Here is a 6876-nt window from a genome sequence, read left to right as displayed (position 1 = left end):
TAAAAATGTGTATTAAATACAACAACATTCCAGAGGAGAACATAAAGGTACACCCAAGGCTGGGTGCGGTCGCTCACGCCTGTAATCCCAGCACTGTGGGAGGCCGAGGCAAGCAGATCATGAGGTCAGGAGTTCGAGACCAGCCTGGCCAATATGGTGAAACTCCCGTCTCTACTAAAAATACGAAAATTAGCCAGCGTGGTGGCACATGCCTTTAGTCCCAGCTACTTGGGAGGCTGAGGCAGAAGAATCACTTGAACCCGGGAGGCAGAGGTTGCAGTGAGCCGAGATCATGCCACTGGACTCCAGCCTAGGCGACAGAGCAAGACTCCGTCTCAACAACAATAACAACAACAACAAAGTACACCCGAACAGATAAACATACATAGCATGTCCCATAAATAGGTACCATCAGGAAGATATCAATTATCCCTAAGCAAATTCACAATTTTAACATATCTCAATAAATACACCAACATTCATTTCCTGGAACTGAATAAGCATATGCAGAAAAATAAGGAAACAAGAATAGTCAGGAAAATTCTGGAAAATGAAAGAGTAGTGGGGTGTGGAGCAGCCTTCTTGAATACTAAAACATACTCTAGAGCCTCAAAAATTAACAGTGTGGTATTTGTGCATGACTGGAAGAGAATAAAAATCCCAAAATAGACCCATGTGCATAAGGTGATTTAATACATGATAAAAGCAACTTCTCAAATCAATGGAGGTAGAAATAAACTTTCTGATCAATATTAGGACAAGTGGGAAGCCATTTCAAAAAAGATTAAGTTGAATCTATACCTCATGCCATACATCAGGATAAAACCCAAATAGATAAAAGATTTAAATTTTTTAAAAAAACAAAACCATAAAAGCACTTAAAAGAAAGCCTTGAAGTCAATGCCTTCCTAACTATGACTCAAAATCCAGAGGCCATTTTTTAAAATGATTGACAAATTGTGCTACACAAAAAAGAAAAACTCATGGCAAACACATGTGAGTGCACGCACACACACACACACACACACCCCATAAGACCATGAGCAATGTCAAAAGACAAAGGAGAAATAGGGAAAATATTTGTAACTTAGATATCACAGACAAAGGACTAGGCTAATTTCCCTAATTTTTAAAGAGTTTCTAGAAATCTGTGAGAAAAGACAATAAAGCATTTTTTTTTTCAGGGAGACCTAAAAATAAATAATCGACAGCATGAACAGACAACCTACAGAATGGGAGAAAATATTTGCAAACTATGCATCCAACAGGGGACTAATATTTAGAATTTACAAGGAACTCAAACAATTTCACAAAAAAACCAACCACATTAAAAAGTGGGGAAAAGATGTGAATAGACATTTTTCAAAAGAAAACATATAAATGACCAACAAGCATATGAAAAAAATGCTCAGCATCACTAATCATCAGAGAAATGCAAGTTAAAACCACAATGAGATATCATCTTATACTAATCAGAATAGCTATGATTAAAAGGTCAAACAAATAACAGTTGTCAGTGAGTATGCAGAGAAAAGGGAGTGCTTGTCCACTGATGGTGGGAATGTAAATTAGTACAACCACTATGGAAAACAGTATGAAAATTTTTCAAAGAACTAAAAATAGAACTACCCTTCAATCCAGCAATCCCACTACTGAGTATCTACCCGCAAGGAAAAGAAATAATTACATTAAAAAAAGATATCTGCACTCATATGTTTATGGCAGCACTATTCGCAATAGCAAAGATACAGAATCAACCTAAATGTTCATCAACAGATGATTGGATAAAGAAAATGTGGTATGTGTACATAGTGGAGTACTATTCAGCCACAAAATAGAATGAAATATGTCTCTTGCAGCAACATGGATGGAACTGGAAGCCATTATCTTAAGTGAAACAACCCAGAAACAGAAAGTCAAATACCACATGTTCTCCCTTATAAGCTAAAATTACTTAACCAGTACAATTAATTTCTTAATGGGTACATTATTTGGGTGATGGACACAATAAAAGCATAGACTTCACCAGTACTCAATATATATCCAGGTAACAAAATTGCACTTGTACTCCTTAAACTTTATACAAAATCTTTTAAATAAGAAAAATAAAATGGGAATCCCAAAGTAAATGAACACGTCTTTCACAGTAAAAGAAATCCACACACAAAAAAGAAATTAATATAAATGTAATGGCACTGGGGCCAGGCGTGGTGGCTTGTGCCTGTACTCCCAGCACTTTGGGAGGCTGAGGTGGGCGGATCTCCTGAGGTCAGGAGTTCCAGACCAGCCTGGCCAAAATGGTGAAATCCCGTCTCTACTAAAAATACAAAAAAAAAAAAAAAAAAAAAACAAAAAAAAAAAAAAAAAAACAACACTAGCCGGGTGTGGTGGTGCACGCCTGTATTCCCAGCTACTCAGGAGGCTGAGGCAGGAGAATCGCTTGAACCTGGGAGTTGGAGTCTGCAGTGAGCGGAGATCACGCTACTGCACTCCAGCCTGGGAGACAGAGTGAGACTCTGTCTCAAAAAAAAATAATAAAATAAAAAATAAAAAAATTTTAAAAATAAAAAAAAAAATGTAATGGCCCTTAAACATATGAAAAGATGTTTGACTTCTCTCATAATATGAAAAGTTCAAATTTAAAACTACACCAAGGATTTTTTTCTCAGCTATCAGTTTGGTAAACATTCAAAAGTTTGATACTACACTCCACTGTCAAGCCTGTATAGAAAACAGTCACTCTCATACATTACTAATGGGATTGCAAATTAGTACATTTATCAGTTTGGTGGGGCTGCCATAAGAAACATCGCAGACCAGGTGGCTTAAATAACAGAAAGTTATTTTCTCACCATTCTGCAGCCTAGAAGTCTGAGATCAAGGTGTTGGCAGGACTGGTTTCTTCTGAAGCCTCTCTGCATGCCTTATAGATGGACATCTTCTCCTCTATGTGTCTTCACGTAGTCTTCCCTCTTTACATGTCTGTGTCCTAATCTCTTTTCATAAGGACACCAGTCGAATTGAATTGCGACCCACCCTAATGACCTCATTTCAACTTAATTAATTCTTTAAAGACCCTCTCTCCAAATGCAGTCACATTCTGAGTGACTAGGGCTTAGGACTTCAATATAAGAATTTTACGGGTCACAATTCAACCCACAATTACCCTCATGGAAGGAAATCTAGATATAGCTATCGTGACTACCAATTCATTATCCTTGACCAGCAACTCTACTTCTGGAAATCTATCCTACAGATATACCTGCACACATATAAATTGACATATGTATGAAGATATTCATTTCAGTCTTGTTGAGGCTGAAATATTCATTTCAGACTGGTTGAGTGAACTTTAGTTTGTCTACACAGTGCAAAATTATGCAGCTGTGAAAAGAAATGAGGAAGTTCTCCATGCACAGGTAAGGGCAGATCTCCATGATAAATGAGGAAAAAGAATGCACAAAACAGTAATACTAGTATGCTACCTACATAGGATATATACATTTGTATTTGTTTGTATAAAATTTGCATAAGGAAACACTGAAGGCTGAACAAGTACAACAAAATGCTAATAAAAGTGGTTACCGAGTGGGACCAGCAATGCAAATCTCTAGATGACGGTGTAATTTAAAACACTTCAAAATCATTGGAAGAAAGCTATTGCTGGGCTCTGCCTGCTGACCTGGGGAGGTCAGTGGCTCTATGAAAAACACTGTGATAACCTACTAAGGAGAGCAGCCTGTGAAGAAGCTCAGGTGTTTGGCAATCAGCTCATTCCTCCCAATGCACAAGTGAAGAAGGAAACTGTTTTTCTCAGTCCTGCAGCTTGCAAAGGCAAAGCCAGGACTCTATTTGAAAAAAATGCTGCCCTGATTTTACATTTATCCTGGCATAGGTGTGACTATTGTTAAGACAGATTATGAGGTACAAGCCAAGAAATTCCTGGAACTGATGGAAAACACATATGTGATCATTGTTGCAGGAGGAGATGGGACACTGCAGGAGGTTGTTACTGGAGTTCTTCGACGAACAGATGAGGCTACCTTCAGTAAGATTCCCATTGGATTTATCCCACTGGGAGAGACCAGTAGTTTGAGTCATAACCTCCTTACTGAAAGTGGAAACAAACTCCAACATATTACTGATGCTACACTTGCCATTGTGAACGGAGAGACAGTTCCATTTGATGTCTTGCTGATCAAGGGTGAAAAGGAACAGCCTGTGTTTGCAATGACCGGTCTTTGATGGGGATCCTTCAGAGACACTGGCATCAAAGTTAGCAGGTACTGATATCCTAGGCCTCTAAAAATCAAAGTAGCCCACTTCTTCAGCACTCTTAAGGAGTGGCCTCAGACTCGTGAAACCTCTATCTTGTATATGGGACCTACAGAGCGACCTCCCAATGAACCAAAGGAGACCCCTGTACAAAGGCCTTTTTTGTACAGGAGAATATTACGAAGGCTTACATCTTACTGGGCACAACCACAGGATGCCCTTTCCCAAGAGGTGAGCCGAGAGATCTGGAAAGATGTGCAGCTGTCCACCATTGAACTGTCCATTACAACACGGAACAATCCGCTTGACCCAACACGCAAAGAAGATTTTATGAACATCTGCATTGAAGCCGACACCATCAGCAAAGGAAACTTTATAACTATAGGAAGTCGAAAGGTGAGAAACGCCAAGCTGGACGCCGAGGGCATGGAGTGTCTCCAAGCCAGCCAGTGCACTTTGCTTGTCCCAGAGGGAGCAGGGAGCACTTTTAGCATTGACAGTGAGGAGTATGAAGTGATGTCTGTGGAGGTGAAACTGCTCCCCAGGAACCTGCCGTTCTTCTGTGATCCTAGGAAGAGAGAACAGATGTTGGCAAGCCCCACTCAGTGAGCAGGCAGAAGACAAGTACTCCCAGACCACATTTTAAGCCACCAGTGGGACCAAAAGGGAACAGGTGCCTCAACCATCCCAACAGTGTTGTCAGAGGGTCCCAAGGGCATTTTCATGACAAGTACCCCTCTGCCCCCCTCCAGCAGTGCTTCCCAAAGTGTTGTCTGTCACCTGCTTTGCAATCAGCTTCCATTAGTGGATGTTTTGTTTTGGTGTGACGGTTGACCCTCCTAAACACGGACTTTCCTCAGGCTGGTTCAAGATGGAAAAGGACTTTCTTCTGTTTTCTCCCAAAGTGCAACCACAGTGGAGAGCCCACAGTGGGCTTAGCTTGCCTAAGCCCTTCCATTCCCATTTTGTTCTTTGACCGTACTAGGAATTCCGGGGAAAGTGCCTTCCTTCCCTGGGGACCTTTTCCTATTTCTAGGTTCCTCCATGGGTGCTGCTATTTTGTGAGCTCCGGCTCTTGCTTAGCTTTTATTTCAGTTCTATCCTCAGTCCAGAAATGTATGCAAGGTTGTTTCCCTCTTAGCCATGGCTACAGTACTGTAAAATGCTAGTTTTATTTTTTAAGTAGTGCCTCCTAAATGGTTTGCATGAGAGCCACTTGGGGTGCATGTTGAAAATTGATCTATTTGGGGTCCACCCCAAACCTAACAACCCAATTTGGGGATGGGGCTGAGGTATCTGCATTTTTTAAAAAGTCAGCCACCTTTCCCAGGTGATTCTGTAAGTTGGTCCCTCAACCGCACTTGGAGAAATAGTGTTTTAAAGCAGTGGTCCACAAAGTATTCTGCTCATGTGCCCCCCAAAAGTATTTTGAAAAATGATGTATCCCCTCACCCATCTAAGTTGACATCTAAAATTTTTCATGGGAAGTTAAATAGTTGACAAAGTATGTATTTGCTGGTGTCATGTAAATATTGGTATTTTAAAATAAAAACTGTTAGATCAGTATTTTAAACATATCCAGTACAATTTAAATATCACAACAGTTTGACACCCTTTATTCATTTATAAAAATAAATGAGCTAGTTCTTTAGTAGTTGAACATTTTAAATTGGCTTTTCTCCTTCTATATTTCCATACCACTTTCAGTCAAGAATCCTATCATAATGTAATCTACTGTGCTTGGCATCTTTTAATCATTCACCCATTATCTTCTTGTCACAAAAAATATAAATGGAAGTAAGTTTTTTTAGTTCTTGCTTTAAGTATTATCTCAGTCCAGAACAAATGTTATCGTAATTATTGGTATATAATGAAAATAATATAATTCTTTGAAGATTTTTTTAGAATGTTCTTTGTCCTAATTAGTTCATTTATCCAAGAATATATGAATGTTATTTACAGCTGAGATGGGGTTCAACCTCAGTTGTATTCCTTGTTTCATTTCTTTGTAGACGTAAGCACATAAATTCTATGGGAATAGAAAGAAAAAACATTGGTTAGCAATAAGGGTGTATTGGGGACACAGAAAAGAGGGAGCAGGAGTAGAAGTGAAGTTTTCTATGTACCTTTTTATACAGTTTTTATTTCTAAATCATGTGAATTCAGATAATTAAAATTATATATAATTTTATATTATATGTTTCTATATAATATGCAGTTATATAGATATATATAATTACATATAGATATAACATATCTATATAATTACATATAGATATACATAAGCATAGATAGATAGATAGATAGATAGATAGATAGATAGATAGATGCTTCCCAGCTTGGCTATGAAATTTCTAGTACAATTTGAGATTAACTCTAATCTTTTTACTTTTGAAAATGGCTATTCTCAGTTTATTAAAGCTTCATCTAGGGTTTTCAAATTGTGCCCTTGTGAAATAAAGAATATCCCCAGGGACTGCAAATGCTTGCTTTCTTTATATTTTTCTTTGAAGAAAGGAGCTGAGTTTAAGAAGGCTAGAGGAAGTCCAGTTGGATTTGATATTGACCAAACAGGAGACTGCCCAGATGCTATTGATCCCC

General features: G+C 38.6%; 1 pseudogene; it reads left to right on the top strand.

The window, feature by feature from the left end:
* Positions 1 to 3614: 3614 nt before the first annotated feature.
* Positions 3615 to 4884, top strand: LOC104671847 (annotated as a pseudogene).
* The last annotated feature ends 1992 nt before the right edge of the window (positions 4885 to 6876 follow it).

The sequence above is a fragment of the Rhinopithecus roxellana genome, chromosome 7 (genome assembly GCF_007565055.1).
Source record: "Rhinopithecus roxellana isolate Shanxi Qingling chromosome 7, ASM756505v1, whole genome shotgun sequence".
Lineage (NCBI taxonomy): Eukaryota > Metazoa > Chordata > Mammalia > Primates > Cercopithecidae > Rhinopithecus > Rhinopithecus roxellana.
The sequence above is the reverse complement of the archived record's forward strand: the minus strand, read 5'-3'. Positions and strand labels throughout refer to the sequence as shown.